General features: G+C 43.5%; 1 long non-coding RNA gene across 1 annotated transcript in view; it reads left to right on the forward strand.

Moving 5' to 3' along the window:
* The first annotated feature begins 201 nt into the window (after positions 1–201).
* Positions 202–19,052, forward strand: part of LOC109311756 — a 26,253-nt gene continuing 7,402 nt past the window's right edge. The window contains exon 1 of the long non-coding RNA XR_002101600.1: positions 202–356. This is a non-coding gene — a long non-coding RNA (uncharacterized LOC109311756). The remainder of the gene's footprint in view (positions 357–19,052) is intronic.

Raw genomic sequence — 19,052 nt, forward strand, 5'->3', positions numbered from 1 at the left:
ATTTCTCCAATGAAGGCTTGGGGGCTAACGTAGAGGTTGTGTACTTTTCTAGATGGTATTGGATTGCATTACAAGTTAAGCTGATTTAGTTGCCTAGGGCATCTTTACAGGTGTTTCTGACGTGACACCAGGTGCTTTTAATTAGTGAGTTGCATGAATTAAAATCACTCAGTGTTAGTTCAAAGCCCACAGCCACCATTTTCTCAGTGCAGAGGCATGGTGCACTGCTGTTACACATGACACACAATGCTGCCAGAGTGCATCAATTTATATGCTTTAGCAGATTCAATTAATCAAGTCTGCTCCGACATGCTGGATTTCCAGTGCACTGTAGCAGGCTCCCTGCATATGTGTAAGTGCCCTAAGTGTCCATAATAGATCATTTACTAACATGTGTAGTAACTCAGGTCTAGGATGAGATAGGACTTAATGACTTAATGCCTAAAAGGTAGGAAAGGCCTATCCAGTTAGACCTGGGATAAATTAGATCAGGGCCTTAATCACTGATGGAGGCAATGCTTCCTTTTTGGTGATCCTAATATTTGGCATGTGTTTTATTTTATATAGTAAAACTATCACTCATCCAGCATAACTAGACAGTGCTGGCAATCACCAAGCCCTCTTTTCTGCAAAAAAGGTTCACTGTACTCTGAAGAATATTGGAATATCTATTTTCCTTCTTTCCCATAAATGTACTCCCTGATAATGTATTAAAACAGTTGCTTCTGACACAGAATCTTATTTCACTGAAGTGTTTGTGTATCACTGTACTGTGCAAAGCTGAAATGGAAGAAGCATTACAAATATAAAATCTGTGTCCTTTGTTAAAGTACCAAGATCTGATTCTCAGCAGGCTGGCCAGTAGTTGCTAGTTTAATTAGGTGTGACAGGAGTTGAACCAAACTTCTAAGATTAGCAAACCCTGGGCTTCAGGCCTATAGCAAGTCTAGTTATAATTCCTGGTAGCTACAAATTGTGCTTATAGTATGTGAAGCTTGCCTACTTCTTGGGTATTGCATTTTCCACAAATACCATGAAACTAAAATCACTTGGAATTTGAAAAGCTCCTCAAACAAAACAAGGATGAGGAATATTAGTAATTAAGCCATAAACTTGTACTTGTAAACTTTATTTGAGCAATACAGTGTATTTGGTATTTTTACGATCAATATCTCAGTTAATCCAATATTTGTCTCCTTGCAAAATGGATTTATGCCAGCCAAATTGGATTACAGCAGTATTACATGCTTGGAAAGATGCCTCTCCTTGCTTTTCATACACCCTTGACTTAAAAGGGGACTTCTTATTTAGTTATATAAACTGTCAGTCTAATATCTGTTTAGTTTTATAAAGTTGGCATAATGTATAACAAACATACCTATCTTGGTTTATTGTTGAAGAGCGAGCTGTCAAGCTGACTACCTTTCACAGCTATTACTCTTTTCTTACATGAAAATAACTTTAAGAATCTTTAGCAAGTTAAGACCAAGAAATAACTAATATCAAAATGGAATAATTGCATTTCATTCAAGCCATAGTGATGGGTTTTCTTCTATACAGAAGGAAGGTAAATAACATTCGTAACTTGATGTGTGTTTTGCTTCAAACTACCATACATAGCAGTGCTAATACTAATGGCATTACTAACAGGAATGTATATGTGAATTTGTTTATTGCATTGACTTATTTTCATACAACATCTTTCCCAAACTGCATATCAATTGAGTTTTAAGCCTGGAAAAGCTTTCTGACTTGGTTTTGTGTTATGGACAGACAGTTAATCAAGCAAATGCCTTTGGGTTCATCTTTTTTACAGAGAACCTGAATTTATCTAGCTCTTAAAAGAATGATAGACTAATGCTATCAACTTGTAGACTATTTTGCTTTGTTCTTCATTGATTAATCATATTAGATTAAGCCCCTAGAAAGGTACAAAAGCAATTCTGAATTGAAAGCTGAAGCTGGGTTGCTATAAACCTGAGTTTCGTTTTAATTCTATCTAGATTTTCCATCAAGTCCAATACACTAATCACACTGGGAATTTATACAAGTGCTCCAGGAATTGGTGGTGTTGGGGGGATGCTTTTGTTAGAGAGGCTCCAACAGCCACTCTAATTAAAGTACCCAGAGTGTCTTGTGTAGCAACATCCTCATTGTGGAAAATGGTGGAGGGGGGTGCTTTAACTAAAGCTTATTGAATAAGCTTTAGTTAAAGCACCCCTGCCTCCATTTTTCAGTGTGGGGTTGCTGAAACATGAGATGCTGAAGTCTGCTTGAGTGTGGTAATTACCATGTGTAACAGGATGATATTCAACCCTGTTCCTTAGTAGGGCTATTCTCCCAAGAGGAGAGGGAAGCCAGGTCACAGAAGGGCACAGACACTGGTATGAGGCAGTGCCTCATCATACACCGGGTAAATGGGCACAGTAGATTAGAGTCAGGGAGTTACAAAAGGGAAGACTTCAAGGGCAGCAGAGTGCCCCCAGGGGCACACAGAGAGATGGGAGAGGGCATGGCCAGCATGAGTAGGAACAGATCGGGACAGAAAGAGCCAATGCAGCCAAGCCTAACTCACTGGGTGAATGAAGTGTGGTGAGGGATCGGTGAGAGGAAAAGGAGCAAGAAACCTGTGAGCACTTACCTGGTGGGTCTGACAAGAGAAACTCTTTGTGGGACTGAGGCAGGAAGCAGGGACCTGCAAAAAGAGGAAAATAAAAGGAGAAGTGAGGACCTAATCTCTCTGGTGTTGTTTGCAACCAAGCAGGAAAAGTGGAAGTAAAGCTGTGGATCGTGATTGTAGCTGTGGTGGGCTCACCACTTTTGCCCAGCAAGCCAGGCTTGGAAAAAGACACTTCAGATTTGTGGAACTGTTACAATCAAGTAACAGTGGGGAGGGGCTTGCCCTGCCCTTGCTGGGGGGTGAGGGGGTGAAGAGCCCCTGGACTTGATTGAAGACCACACTTTGCAGCTCTGGTGGACTTAGAGGCAGGGCCTTCAGTGTAAACAAAAGTCTAGTATGCTTAGCATGCTGGACATATGTGGCAAGGGACGGCAAGGAGAGAGGAGCTCCAGAGAAGGCCATCATTGGGACCCCGCCTGAGCCTCAATGGTGTGCAGATTGGTGCATAGTGCTCAGGTTCTGGGAACCGCTCAAGATAGCTTGAGTCAGTGAACCCAACAAGTGACTGGATGGGGCGATGCATGGATCAGCGCACAGAGAGCCGGCCCTGGGAGCAGCGCAAGGCTGCTCAGGCCCCACATGGTGCACAGGTTGGCACATGGAGAGTCAACCTCGAGAGTGGCTTAAGGCTGCTCAAGTTAGCCCTGGCTCTAGGCCAGGTAGCCAGAGCCCTGCAGCATGGCTCAGCATTAAACTAAAAGAGCCCTGGTGCTCAGAACAGGGCCCAGGAAGGGGAAAGGCCCCTGGTGTGAGACTGGGGAACTGGAGCCAGTAAGGGCTCAGCTCCTGTAGGACTGTAGATGTCCGGAGCAGGGCACCAAGCCATCGAGAGGAGCCAGAGGCACTGCTGGAGAGAGGCTCTTGCAGGACTGGCCATCAGGGGATGAACCTTGTCTGCTTCTGAGTGGGAGCATGAGTTGCTGGGAAAGTGGGTCCCACAGGGGAGGCAGCCTTGGGAGGGGAGAGTCTGCAGCCTCCACAACTCTGCTCCATTGTGGAGGTAGGGGCCATGTCCACATCCTGGGCCCTAAAGGAGAGGGCATCCAGGGAACACCTCATGGGGTGCTGATTGCACCTCATGTTTTGTGACTGATGTTGTTTTGTATTGTTGATCTTAGTATAGTTATGGGTATTCCTTAAGGGGGTTTATATTGGTTTACCTGTTTCATTGCCTATATATGCTTATTGCCTATTACCTGAACTTACCTGTATTGTTGCCTGTGTATGTCTATTGTATTGCTACCTCAGCTTACCTGGGTTTATCTAAGTTGATGCTTATATGTGTTTATTATGTTAATACTTTGACTTACCTTTCCAGGGTGTTAATGTTTATCTTTTCAGGGGGGGTTAATGATTACCTGTGCTGTGGGTCACCTGTACTGAGTTCCCAGTTACCTGTTTTATGTTTTGCAGTCCCTCAAAGTAGTGCAATGTGTTGATTGCAAGTTATTGTATATGGTGTCACATACTAATTCTACTGTAAATATTGAATTTCTCTTTGTAGCCGCCAGGCCTCAACCAGTCGCTCTTGTGCCACTCTCACTTGGGTGATTGATGTTATGTGCCTCATGGGCTCACACCTCTGTCTGAGCTAGCGACTTCCACCCGAATCCTTAACTCCGTGTTTGCCTGCCATGACTTGTTGACTTCAGTGTCCGGGGCCGTTCATCAGGTTTGTTTGTAGACCCGAGGTTCCTCCCGGCAGTTACTCATGGGGCTCTGCCACCCCTATACCCCAGCCTCATGCCTCCTGTGTAGCAGTATCAGGCTGGTCGGCGTCTCGCTCCTGGGACCCTCGACCGGGTCCTACTCAGGCCCCCCCAACACTACCTAGCCTACATGCAGGTCCGCTACTCTCAGATACCCCTGGAGCTTGGGGAACAACAAAATCAAAAGAAAAGGAAAGAAAGAAGCTCTAACACAAAACTGGGCGCACTGCCCCTTTAACTATACCTCTCCCTTCCCTTGCTTCAACGGGACACTGGCTGCCTCATCCCTTTAGGTACTTAGTTCCCTGCCTACTCTAAGGCACTTCCTAGTCCAGCGGCAATGCTCTAAGGCACCTCCTAGTCCAGCTGCAATCCTTCCTGGATTCCTCACAGTCCCTCTCTCCCGGGGTGGATTTTTTCAGGTGTACCTCCCGTCATCCTTACCTGGCGATCTTGGCATCCCTCCGCTGCCTTATCTGCAGCATCACCAAGATGATCCTCTTCTTCCTTCTTGCTTCCATCCCGGCAGCTCCTGCTCCTCTGGTTCCATGTATCAGCTCGTCTTTGCTGCGGGGACATCCGTGGCTGTGTTCTCTCCCTCGCTGCCGGCTCCGCAGTGTGCGCCACCATTTTTATCCATGCTGGCCAGCATTCAGCACTGATGTCACTGGCCAGCCGCAGCTGGATAAACAGGTGGCTGATGAGCCACGCGGGTTCTGCCTTCTGCCCCTCGCATGCTGCTGCCTCCCGAGTCGTTGGTGAGTACTCTTTCATGCCTTGCGTCCCAGGACACTCTTATTCATATATTTTGTTTGAATAACAATAAATTTGTGTCCCAGGGAGGGATGTACAAGTGAACACTTACTTGTGGCAGGAGGCACGAAGCAGCAGAAGTGGCAGGGAGAACCTGCGTGGCTCATCAGCCACTTGTTTATACAGCTATGGCCAGCTGGTGATGTCAGCTCCAATGCCAGCCAGCAAGAATAAAAATGGCGGCCGATGCTGCAGAAGAGGAGGGAGGAAGAGAGGAGAGAGAAAGAAGACCCTGGCTGGACCTGAGAAGGGAAGAAACCCTCACTGTGGGCACCACCGAATCCAGTGGACCGCTGGGAGCCAGAGGCTGGAAGGCATCAGGTGGCAGGGACCCCGGACCCGAACAAGGATCCAGGAGCAGGCAGGAGGCTCAGCAAGATCCCAAGTGGCAGAGGCCGAGTGACCAAGGTGAGCGGGAACCCATGCTGGTGGGAGGGACTCCAAGAGGAACCCTGGAATGACCGCCATTGAGGTGGGCATCGCCACCCTTCCTGGCCAGGTCAGTAGCAGAGAGTGAAGAGCTCCAAGGGTGCAGGAGGATTTAAAAGGTACCCAGAGTTAATATAGCAGGGCAGGAGCCTGGTGTAGTTTAGCCTAGGAGCAGGCTCAGGCATAGGGTCGCTAGGATGACCAGTTTCCCTTTTTTTTCCCCTGGTTGAGAAGGGGAAGGCCTTGTGAGCTACCCTGTGTATTGGGGCCGAGGGAAGTGCTTTGGAGGTTTTCTTTTTTTGTTTCCCCGAGAGAAAGGGCAAGAGGGGAGGAGGAAGACAGAGTGGAGACAGAGCTGAGAAGACAGATTTCCCGTTGTCAGGCAGTCTCTCTGGGAGGCCAACGGAAGGGACAGAACTCCACAGACAGGCCAAGGCCAACAAGGATCAATCGTGCCGGAGGAGGAGTGAGGCTGGGGTGTAGGGGAGGTAGATCCTCATGAAGGACCGTCGGGAGAACTGTGGGCCATTGAGTATATCTGACTGCCAACCCCGACCACTGAGTAACCAGCAAGTCATGGCAGGTGAGAGCAGGGAAGGCAAGTTGTGGAAGGAATACCTGCTTGGTCAAATGGGCAAGCCTGGAGAACGCCCAACATCCATCTCATGTGCAGGGGCTGCCCAAGAATGGATAGTTGAAGCCCAACAGCCACAATTTGTATAGTGAAGTGGTTGGTCCCAGCCTGGCTCTATAAAGAAAAGAGGGAACTGCTTCTCAGTGGCAGGCCCCTCTCACAGCAATCTTGCCTGACTACCCCATCCTTTCCACTTGCAGATAGGGCACACCCCTGGGTGTAATCAGGCTACATAGTGAAGAAGCTTAATACAACCAATTTTCCTTTTGCTTACTAGTGGGGTGATTGTTTGTATGATCTCTCAGGGCTTAACATATTTTCTCATTCTCTCAATAACAAAGGCATGGCAGTAGAGTCCCTAAAGGGGAGAATTCATTGATCTACCCTACCCTGGCCACACTATGCTCCAGCAAATTTGATTAATTGATTAATCAGGTTTGCTCCAATGCACTGTAATTACAGTAGGTGGGAACACTCTTGTTGCATGTGTGATAGGTACACTTAGAGGTTGCAGGTATACATATCATAAGTACAAGGGGGATATAAGCATAACATAGTAAGTGAAGAAAAGTCATGAATAAATATCTGTAAACCAATGATTTGTATCTCTTTGGCAATTCCTTGTAGGGTTACTGTAATCTTTTCTCTCAAATGTAGGCTTGTTGGCATCTTCTCTCCCACTTTTCCTTGGTCAGGGAGCAATATAAAAGGATAAAAGTTACTGTCTGCCACAAGCTCTTGGAGCCCTGTGTTAGGGGAAAACTCTGTTTCCTTAGCTGTTTCTTTCTTTTTGTTGGAATATAATGGATAGGGTACGTGAGTCGTCATTGTTTCTATCTTGGCCCTCAGCAACCTACAGCCTGCAGAGCTTTTGATTTTAGCCCATGGACCAAGACACTTCAGTAGTGAGGGGCTTCTCTCATGCCACATCACAGCCAGGCAACCAGGGGTGTGGGGAGGGTTTGGCACTGGGGACTTCTTCCATGCTGCACTGCAACTTGGCAGGAATTTTTTTTGGAGTAGAAGATACTCAGATCTTCTATCCTCTCTTTAGGCCACTGACATAGAATCCAAAGACTAGACTGAGTCCAGATGTTTGCTGCCTCCATGGCCGTAGTTGTATAAGTGTTGGAATTGAACCGAGGTCTCTTGTACGATAGGGAAGGATTCTACCACTGAACCACAGGGGACTCCAGGTTTCTAATAATTAATGCCAATAATATTCCTATATCTGCAGCTTTAGAAGTTCTTTAGCTTAATGGGTAGAAGTTTGTGTACTAGAAATAGTAAATCTTGAATTTTTGCATCTAAAATACACAGTGGGTGCATCTACACGTGCCCCCCATGGCACAGCTGTTACTGCACCATCATTTAGTACTTCCTTTAAGACGTACCAAATGACAGTACAGCAACTGCCGTTACTGTGCTGTCCCAGCAGTGCAGTTATTTTTAGCAGCTATGTTGCCATAGCGACGTGCTATAGCAAGGTAGCTCATCACTACAGCAACAAAACATTGATGTCATGGTTTGTACCTGCCCATGCTATGTCGCTGTAGTGGTGAGCTACTGTAGTGAATTACTACGGCAATGTAGCATCTTGTGTAGATGTGCCCAGCAAACACAAAATCCATGCATCTTCCTTCTCATCCTCTTTCTCTCCATTTTCATTTTTCTCTTGTTCCATTTTCTCTTGTTCTTCCATTTCCTCATCTGTCTCTTCCTATTCCTTTGCCTTTCCTTTTCTCTATCCAATCCTTCAGATACCTTTATTCATATCTTTTTCTTTCTCTACCCTACTTCCCATTTTCTCTCATTCTATGACAGCTCTTCCTTCTCAAAAAAGTACAGTGATAGGAGGAAAAGATTAGAATCAGCTAAGCCAAGGTATGAACTACTGATGGCTTTCTGGAGCTGAGGTGTTCAGTGCAATCAAATTATAAAACATTATATAACAAAACATTAGTGTCATTTGACATTAATAGGTGGATTTGCTGCTAGCCTTGGCAAAGTGATTGAAGACTTAAATGGGATGTGAGATTTGTTTAAATGCTACCTCTCCACATCTGAGAGAGTCTTCAGATGAGGATTAAGGCATGATGTTAGAACAGAATGGTTTTTCAGTAGTACCTGTTTTGCTTAAGATACAGAGGGTATGTCACTATTGCATTTGCAGCTCATAGGCATGCCTATATAAGAAAACAGTGTTTTTGCAGCACAGTTTATGGATGCATTATTAATTGTGAATAATGGTTAATCACAGTCATTATGTAGAGTTTTGGCCACTGCCCCTCCAGAAAGATATGGACAAATGAGTCCAGAGAAGATCAATAAAATGACCGGAGATCTGAAAAATGAGTTGCTAGGAAAGTTGAAAGAATTTGGATTATTCAGTTTAGCTAAGACTAGATGAATTTGTAAGAGTCTTCTAATACAAAAACAGTTCTTATGAAGAGGAGGACAATTACTTGTTTTGAAGGTATAGACACTTATAAACTTGGAGACTTTCCAAAAGGGGAATGTTTTAAAATGGCAGCAGTTGTTACTTTTTGACCATTGCTTAATCCAGGGTTAAAGCTGGAACAGTTTTTCTACATTTATATCATTCTGGGCTTGCCCGCATGTAACAGCTGCTGCCCTTTTGAAACATTCCTCTTTTGAAAAAGCTCCAAATATATTTGTCCATACTTCCAGAATCCACAGGCGATGGGAAAAGAAGTAATGACTTCAATTGATAAAACGTGATTTAGTTAGTAAGAAAGTCTTTACAACTATGAGAGCATATAAGCCCCAGCATGGATTACCTAGAGAGAAATTTTTAACTGAAGGTTAGGTAAACATTTGTCTGAGACTGTTAGGTAGGTGTGATCCTGTCAAAACAGTGAGACTCAGTGACCTCTTGAGGTCCCTTCCAGCTCTATTTTCTCTGATTAATAAATTACATTGAGAAGACTCAAAAATATGAGGTACTTTACAGAACAAGTAAAGTGCCTGCTTTGTTTGAAAGATTATGCAAAGCCACATTACACAATTCAGGTTCATAAACAGACAAGGAAGAGTAGGAGGATGATAACAGCAGATCCTTGCTTTTCTTGAGTGCATTATGCATTTCTGTTGATGTTTATTTGTCTGTTTTTTTCCCCCTATTTTCCTTGCTTTGCTTCTTGTAGGTGAGATGGTAAAAATGAATTTATTATCTCATGGCCATTCATAGTCAAGAAGCAAATTAGAAAAGTTCTCTTTTGTTCTGGTGCGGATGAAATAGCATTGAAAGATTCTACATGTAGAAACACTGCAAGGAGAGAAGCATAATCATTCCCCCTTGTCATAATGCTTGCCTGCTTGTCTTTTTACTGGTTCTGACAACTGAATTAGGATAATTCAATGTTGATACATACTGCTGGGTCAAAGGCAGCTGGAAATAGCTGCAGCACTTGTACACGTGTGTATGTATATGACCATAATGGCAGTGCTCAATATGTGTGCAGCCTGGTACTACATTCATGTCATTTAATTGTAGCTGTGGTTTGTAAATGTAACTGCAGGAGGGCATGTTAATCAGATATGAATCTGAGCACAAAAATGTTTATTAAGCAATATGATAGCCAACAATCTAAGTCTCTCTCTTGGCTGGGGACAAGTAGAAGCTCATGCATTTAACGCTTTATCCATATTTAGAATTAAGAGCACGTTTTAAGATATATGGATAAATGTGTGTTTCTTTGAACTAGTTGGTTTCCAATTACCTTGTTCTACCTGTTTGATATTATAAGTGTCTATATTCTATTTTGTGCATCTGAGTTACAAATATTTGTATTTTTATTTGAAGTGGTATGCATTTGCCACATTTTAATAAATTCAGGGAAACATCCCTAGAGCTGAAATTTATCTATGCTTCATTTATTTATACTTAATTCATTACTGAAGTATTTTTGCTTGAAGTAATGTAAAGTCTGGCCTTGCTGTTGCTTCTGGACAGTGAAAATATGGTAAAACTAGCTATAGTTTTAATTAAAAACAGAGACATGGACAATGAAACATGGAAAATGATCCTTTTGGAACACTAAAGAGGTAATTAGCCATGTGATGGTACCGTTGTGTGTATGTGAATATTTAATATAAATAAACTAGGCATGGCAGGTAGCAATCCCTATTTTTAAGGTTGCTTGACCTTGATATATCCTGTTATAAGATATGGTTTCATTTGCTTATAACTTGTAATTGTTTGGCTTGAAAATTTTTAGGGTTAAATATCTCACATAGCCTGAATAATTTTGGAAAATTTCAGCCCCAAATGATTTGGTCCAGTGATAAGAAATTCTAGTGGATTTTTCTTTCTTTGCACTCCCATACTTCAGATAAAAGGTCTTTAAATTTGGCAGGGGATAACCTTTGTGTCAGGGCTGTAACTTTTGCTGTTTTACTGATAGTCTCTATAAGTTGGAATGAGTTAAAAACCTTCGAAAGACTGAAGTCAGCAAAAACCTGGGAAATTTCTTAGATTTTAGCACCAAAATTCCCAAAGATTCTGTCTACACAGGACGTGTCTACACATGACACTATATCACTGTGACACTGCAGCTACATCGCTGTTGCTATGAAGACATAGCAGCTAAAATAAACATGCATGGCACATACAGTGCAGGGTGGGCTGTTACTGCAGTAAGAAATGTGCCATAGGGACACATGTAGACATACACACTGGGCAGCTTACATGAGATAATCATAGAACTAATCAGGACCTTCTCTTCAGTTGCACTTTGGCCTGTTAAGTCCAGGTTCTTCCTTCTCTCTGCCTTGGAGAAAAGTGGGGTGGCTTGCTGAAAGACAAAGGGACACATGAGGTGAATTAGACTGGTATGGGGAACAGTTTGGAAGGAGTAGAGATGTTGGCATCAAGCTGGGGGGAAATACACAGAAGTGTTGATGAGCATTCAAACATTCTCTCCTTCATAGCCTGAAACAGTACCCAAGATTAACCTCTGTGCTAGCCTACCCACTACTGCTGTCTGCTATTGTTTACTCAAGTGGCAGACATCTGATAACTAATTTAGGTGATGATATAATGCCACATGATGGAATTTCTGGGGAGAGAGAAAGGGGGATATTCCTTGTTCATACCAATATCTGCAAGAGCTGTCTGAATCCAGATATAAGAACATATCTTGACTGGTGAAGGCAATTGGCCTGATATCCTTGTTAGAGACATATTACCTGTATTTGGAACTCATACCCAGAGTTATAATAATATGTTTCAAATGAGGTTGTTATTAGATGGTCATGTTGAAGCATGGCTCAAAAAGCCTGGTTAGGTAAATGCTTATTTCAGATATGCTCCTTTCAATAGCATAGCTAGTGGGGGCAAACAGGGTAGCTGCTCTGAGTGCCAACTTGTTGGGGGTGGAGGGGGAGAGAAAAATATCAGTTGCTGTTGCAGACGCATAGTAGTGCCAGTGGCATGACAACAGCTTGATGTTATCTCTGCTCCCAGTGTCCTGCTGTCCCAAGTGCTCAGCTGCTGACACAGGTTACCAGCTGGCTCCTTCAGATACTTATCCATATGTTTGCCACCTCATAACTCAATTACTGTCTGCAGCTTCATTTCAACACCGTTAGGAACTCCAGCTGCAGCTTACTTATTAATTCTTTTGTTGAAAACATCTAACACCAATGACCTATTAACTACACTTGCTACCAGTGACTTCCTTAATGGCATAAAAAGAGCTGGTCCTTGATGGCTAGAAAATGGTATTTAGAGGTTTGCTTTTGGGAATTGGCTTGTAGTTAAAGTAGATATGCATTAAATCAATGGCCCAGGGCAATGGGAAGGGTTACTTGATTTCTAAAAAGCCTGCTTGTGCTTCAAGGCCCTCTGTGTCTCACACAGGCAAGCAGACACACAGGTTGGGAAATTGTAGACATGTACCACATTGTTCCATAACATAAGATAAGGTGGTACCAGATCACAGTGCTCAACTTCAGGGCCCTTGAGATTTCTGATTTTGGTACATGGATCAAATTAGAAGACCGGGAAAGCCCAAATTAGAATGTGTGCATGTGATGGGCTTGTGAAACAAAGTAATATGCTGACAGGACAGAATGTGGATGGTATGACAACAATAGAGAGATCAATCAGCAATGCCCAAAGATGAAGAGTCATCACAGAGGAGAAAAGATATAAAAGGAGGGATTTTAGAGCAGAACCCAAAGCCACCATGGACAGAGGACATACCACCAGCCTGTCTCATCTACCCAACAGGGGGAGGGGGACATGAGCCCTCCAGTGTTCAGGTTGCTGACATCTGACATCCAAGAAAGAACCTCAGAGTGAAGCTTGTGTACTGGCCAGATGTACCTTGACTCTTTGAATCCTGGGACAGGTAGATATATAGAACTGTTTGTGTCGTTCTTACGAGCTATCACTCTGTATCAATAAAATTCACCTATTATCAAATGAAGAGGCTGTGGTCAGGGTGAAGATTTGGGTCTGCCTGGAACAAGGTATCTGGGTCATAATCCAGTGCCAAAAGTCCTAACTTTTTATAACAATACATGGATTGGTGCTAAAATGAGATGTTCTTTCTTATTGTGCTATACTTCGAGATTTGCCATCAGTAGTACTCTTGCTTTCAAATGTAGGGAGGAATTGCCAACAAGGTGTTTATCATAAAAGCTCCTTGACTCAGGAATTCAGGCCACCTTTGGTGTTCTGAGCCAAGCTATGATATACTTCTGAATAAAATTCAAGTCACTTGATTTTAATTAGGCATGGTAGATAAGTTGTCCTGTAGAATTTCAGGTTGTTACCACATGTAGGTACACTTGCTTAGTTGTGAGGGGTTATTTGTTGAGGTTGATGATCAGTTGCTTTGTATGTGTGTGGCAGTATTAACTGTAATTTTTTTTCTTGCATTCCAGCTCTATATTTGCTCTACCACTGATCTATTACTCCCTGCCTTTTTTCGTAGTTTTCTGATAACCCAAGAAGTATCTACCTAGCTAATTCTGGGATTCAATTTCACTAGAGAAACAAGTGTGTTGTTACATGTTACCTTTTCGATGTGTTAATGGCTGTTAAAATGGGAGTGTCTATTAAGTAAGTAAAAGATGAACTTGGTGGGCTCTGAACATCTCAGAGATAAACCTTGTTGTATGAAGATTATCTGTAGCCTGACTTCTTGACTTAGGTAGTCTGTGTTGCAGTATCATTAGGCTCCTCCATGGAGCCAATATGAGTTGGGAGTGAACCTGTGGGATCCCAAGATGCACTACCCCAAGCTTCCTCCTCCCAGATATGGACAGTCTATCCTCTGGAGGATTACTGCCCAGGAATGGCAGCTGGGGATAACTGGCAGCCAAAGGAGTCCCAAAGAAGGTAAGAATCCCACCCTCCCCTTCCTGCCCATGCTCAGAGCCATGCCCTCGTCCCTTCACTCCTGGTTCCATTCCAAGCTGACTCTGCTTTCTCATGGGGCTTTTCACTGGCTGCCAGAGCTCTCCCAGGGGTGAGAGATGCTCCTGTACCACTACAGGGGTTGGACTCTTCCCAAAGAGTGGCAGTAGTGGGGTAGTAGAGGGTTTCTCCTCCCTGTCTGCTCCTCTGGGGATTTCCCAGCAGCCAGAAAGCAGACAGGAAGAGAAACTCACCTGCCCACTCCTGCTGATAGTCTCTGGGCTGAGCCCAGCCCTTGCAGTTTCTGGAGCAGAACAGGAGCTTCTCTCACCCCTGGGTCACCACCAGCAACTGCAGGTGAACAGGGAGCCAGGAGTCAGGGATCAACATTGGGGGTGGGTGGGTGGGAGGTGAGTCCCAAGGACAAGGGTGGGGGATATATCTCAGTGAATGAGGGAGTCACTGGAGAGCTGGTGAGCAGGGGGAGCTTGGTAGGGTATAGCACACCCCTGCTTACCAGCTCTGTAGCAGAAAGTCTGAAAAGTACAAGTCAGAGAGGGCATGAACCTTTAATGTGCTGCTGCTCAGACGTTTAACTTTAATGCCACTTAGCTTTATCATGTCTTAATTATAACATGCAACAAGATCCTAGCTCACTTGCCTTTCTCATAACTACTCCTATTCACTCAACAACTTGTGAAGTTTAACAATAAATACCTGGATCATGCAGGCTTCTACCTTTTTTTACCTACACATTTGTTAGTAAGGTGACAAGTGAGGAGGAGTTGAAATCTGTCCCCATTCATCTTGAAAAGTAAATTCAATATGCAATCTTGATTCTGCTCAGGAATTTTTCAGTCATTTGCTGTTGTTGGCAAATGCTGATTAGTGGAAATTGACTTTTTCATTAAAATATATCACTCTATATGGAACACTTTCTCATCTCTGTTGTAATATTTCTTACTGGTCAAAATAGAGGAAATACCATCCTGGAATGCCACTCTGGTTATGGCTCTTATTTGGGAAGAGGAAGATGCAGGTACTTGAACCCAACTCTTACCTTGCCCACCAAACAACAAAAATATAGTTGGTTTCTCTTTCATGCTCTTCCTCATCCAACGAGTATTTAGTTATATGAAACACCCACGCAGACTTCAACTGTGTATGGCAGAGTGTGTGCCTTGGATAGCTGTGTATTGTGTGTTTTTTGTTTTGTATTTATCTTCATTCTCTCCTAATCCCCTCCTTTTCTCCTCTGACCTGTTGCTTTAAGGTGAAAACATGCAGTCTGGCCATATGGGCAAGATGGCCCCTGTTTTTCTGGAAAGCTGTAGCCCTGTATCTGGGGAAGATATGTAAAATCCTCTGGCTTGACTGGCTAAGGAGAGCAGAAGCTTCTTCAAGCAGATTGGTTGAGAGAGAGAGACTGAAGTATGGCACTCCCTGACTGGATAAGTCTAAGGTGATGTGATACCAGGGGATATAAGGTCAGCTAGGCTGGTTAGGAAGGAAGAGAACCTGCTATGAGCTGCTAAAGAGGGAAATCGTCTCCAAGGGGAGAAGGAATCTGCAGCTAGAGAAAGGGGAAACTCAGGTAGAGGAAAGAGAGGGAGAGAAATGTCCCAGAATTGTCTGGGAACTCCTCTCTCCTCCTTTTCTCCCCACTTTTCTGAGGTTTTAAAGGATTTATAGTGGGGAAGAGGGTATTGATTCCTTGGGTTGGCTGGCCAGGAATTAGGTCTGGCAGCTTTTAAACTGAGTTAAAACCTGGGAGTTTCTTATTCTGCTAGATTGGCAAGGGTTGGGGTTCTGCCAGTTTGGGGCCAAGTTTAAGGTTTGTAACTTTCTGCTCCCAGTGGAGTTGTGTGACCCAGATTACCTGCAGCCCAGGCTTAGAGGTTAGGCCTGGTTTTCCCCCTTTGTTTCTTTTGACAGTCCTTGACTCTAGCCAAGCTTTATGGTTGGGGCCAACTGTAGTCAGTAATCAACCTGGCTCCCTTTTAAGTTTGTTTTGCAGTTTCTCTTTCAGCAGGCTGTACAATCCAGGCCAGAAGTTTTGGGGCATGTGTATGCTGGCTGGAGCTGCAGACACTCCCTCACACAGCTTCTCAATGGGGGCAAAGATCGGTGCTCCACCACTTCTTCAGGGGTGGCGAGGGGCCCGTTACCAAACTGCCGACCACAAGCAGCTTCCCAATGTGTGGTGAACTCCAGTAATAAGACAGCTCTGGCGTGGGCCCTGGAACTAACCCTTCAGGGAGCACCAAGTCCCAAACTGGCCTGGGCTGGGGTGAAGTCTTTTTAAACAGGTTCAACCTATAAACTGTATATATAGAGATAACATTTATATTGTGTTTAAAGTTTTGTTCTTTTATTTGATTTTTTTGTTTGTTTTGGTAATAAATTTGTATCTGTTGGTTTACACCACTTGCAAGAATGGGGATTTGTCTCTGTGGGATACCCCAGGCAAATTTAGTATTCCTAGCTTTCTGGGTGGAGGCTTGAGCCACTGGCATAACTCATTGGGTACCCTGGAATGTGAACCCCGCCCTTCTTGCCACTGACCTGTGCCCAGCAGAAGGGTTACATATATGTGATTCTAGCCATGGTACTACCCATGGCTACATCTGGATTCAGGGTCCTGGGGTGTCAAATAGCTTCGGTCAACCTCCCAGCCCCTAAGGTTGGGGCCACCTCTCCACAGAGTGCTTTCTTCTGGTTTCCCCACACACTGGAGTACATACTCTTTATACAGTTTATTATTTACAAAACAGTCAACATATGAATGAGGTTAGTAGCAGAACAGGATATCAATAATCTAATTGTTGAAGGCAGGTATCAATGAACTAAAACACTCTGTACAAATTGAATCAAAGACACCCTCAGTTCAACTCCCCAGCTTAACCATTGAGACTCCAGTGAATTTCAGTAGGAGCACAGAGGGTTAACAAGACATCAGCTCTTCTTCACACTGGCAACACAATAACTATGGCTGGTGCTGCTGCTCCAGAAAGTACTGCTCTCTGCATCATGGGGAAGAGCAGCTCTCCTGTGCTCCAGCTGTCTATGGTATCTGCAAAGAAACACACACTGCCCCCCTCCCCAAAAGCACCCTTCTCCGATTCCCAGACATGGCCCCTTGTGCTGATAACTGAAACAACCCTGGGTTTATCACACACATGGCCCCAGGATAGTTCTCTGTTAACTCACCCCAGAGCCTTGGCAGATCAACACCCTGCCCTCCTGGGCAAGTCGACCTTAGCACCCTTTTCCCTCCGCACGGGTCCCTCTGACTCACAGAGGGAAAAAAGGATATCATGTTGTCTTCTCCCCGTCACTAAAGGCAGGTTCACTTCACAGGCAGGCTGCAGGGCGATTCCTCCTCGAGCTCTGTGGTCCCAGGGCACCTTTCCTTCTCTGAGCCTGGCTGGAGGCTGAGCTCTCTACCCCCTTTTGCCTCAGGAAGCAATCAAACACATGGATACACTCTTGCAAGCAACAACATTCTGCAAACTGTCCTGCTCTACCTTTGCAGGGATCCTGAGCAGTGCTGCAAAACCCGCAGAAGCTGTTGCATATATAACATATAACAGCTTCCATTGAAGGGGTTGACTTTCTGGCCTAGAGGTTGAGGTGTTCATTAAGGACATGATAATATCTGTTAATGTTCTTTCTCTGCTTGATTTGAGTGGACTTTTGTAATGTCTTTCTCATCCCTATTATGTAGAAGAGGAAAATTATGAACATATTTGTTCAAGGAGAAAATCATTTCCTGCCCAGCAATACTTAGTTTTACTGACACTCACACCCAACAAAAATCTCCTCACACTTACCTTGGAGTCCTGTGGCCTTGTTTATATGGCTGGACCAGACAAAAGGTTCTGCAATATTAGCAACTTGGCAAGTGGCATATCTAGCTTGACTGCTTTTATGAACTGGCAAACTTGTGGGAATAATACCAGTAATGAGGCCTTGAACGAGGCCTTGAACTGGAACAGTTTGGTGGTAGCATTTGAAACAATTAGTGAACTGAACTATTCCCAGGAAACACAGAGGATAGTAAGAGAAATTCATCTAAATTCTTTCTTTTGTTCACTTGTTGTTATCATGAATATAAACCTTGATGCTCTGGCAGTTTCAAAAACATTTGTCTTGGACAAAGTCTTAAGGGATGTCTGTTAATTTTAGCTGTGTTAGAGGATTTCATTAAAAAGTCAAAATTGGCCTTTGTTGGGTAAGTTGATTTTTGCTTTAACACAGTAGATTTCCCACTAGTAAGGGAAATAATATACTTAAAGGAGGTTTATAAAAGGCCTAGTTAAGATCAAACAAATCCAGGTTTTTTAGAGCTATTCAAGTTAATATTTTATTTCACCCTTACGAAAAAAAATCCATAGCAATTGGATGTGAAGATGCTTAAATTCACTGTAATATAGATATAATGAGGTCTAAAAGCAAAACAGATTACTGCAGATTTGGTAAATAAAAGAAATTGACAAGGAGTGCAGAAATCTGGCAAGTAGGTGGCTCAGTATTGTGCATTAAAGAGCATATTCACCCACCATGTATAAAGAGAAGCAGATTAAATAAAGAGCTTTATTACATAGGCTGATGGTCTAAGCAGAGGCAAAAGATTCCTTTCTTTTTTTTCTTAAACAAAAATGAATTACTTTTTATCATATGTAGGGTGAATGAGGATGAAATGTGCAGCTTTACTTTGTTCAGATTTCATAATTTATTGTCTTAATTTACCTTTCTATAATAATGGACCTGATGAACAAGATTTGTCACTCTTGCACCACTTATTTATTTAATTGTTATTCCCTTAACATCCATTTATATTGATATTAATATAATGTTGCAAAGTGAACAACATCAATCTTATACCAATATATTAATCTTTAGTTACTCCAGGTTTTGGTATTTATGACGCTGTAAAGTAAACTAAAGCTCACCTTGGACACAAGGGAGTGTGACAAAAATTGCATAAAGCCATTTTTTCTTCCAGAAGAATACAAGCCAAATAATGAAACCACAGATTTTCTAATGTGATTCCACGTTTTCTGTCAAGGCACTGTCACCAACAAGCTTATGTGGGTAGCTGTTTTGATAGACTTATTTTCTTCTTTTATCTCTCTCAATACCATTCATTTAATATGCTTTTCCTAACAAAGCAGGATGTGGATAAATTAACCACTTGTGGTGCTCTGGTGGGGTACCGGAGGACTGGAAGAGGGCCAACGTGGTCCCCATCTTCAAAAAAGGCAGGAAGGAGGACCCAGGAAGCTATAGGCCGGTTAGTCTTACCTTGATCCTAGGCAAGCTGTTTGAGAAAATTATGCTGGCACACATCCAGGAGGGGCCAGCAGAGGACTGCATGCTTAGGGGCAACCAACA

Source organism: Crocodylus porosus, unplaced genomic scaffold (genome assembly GCF_001723895.1).
Source record: "Crocodylus porosus isolate Cpor-Errol unplaced genomic scaffold, CroPor_comp1, whole genome shotgun sequence".
Taxonomy (NCBI): domain Eukaryota; kingdom Metazoa; phylum Chordata; order Crocodylia; family Crocodylidae; genus Crocodylus; species Crocodylus porosus.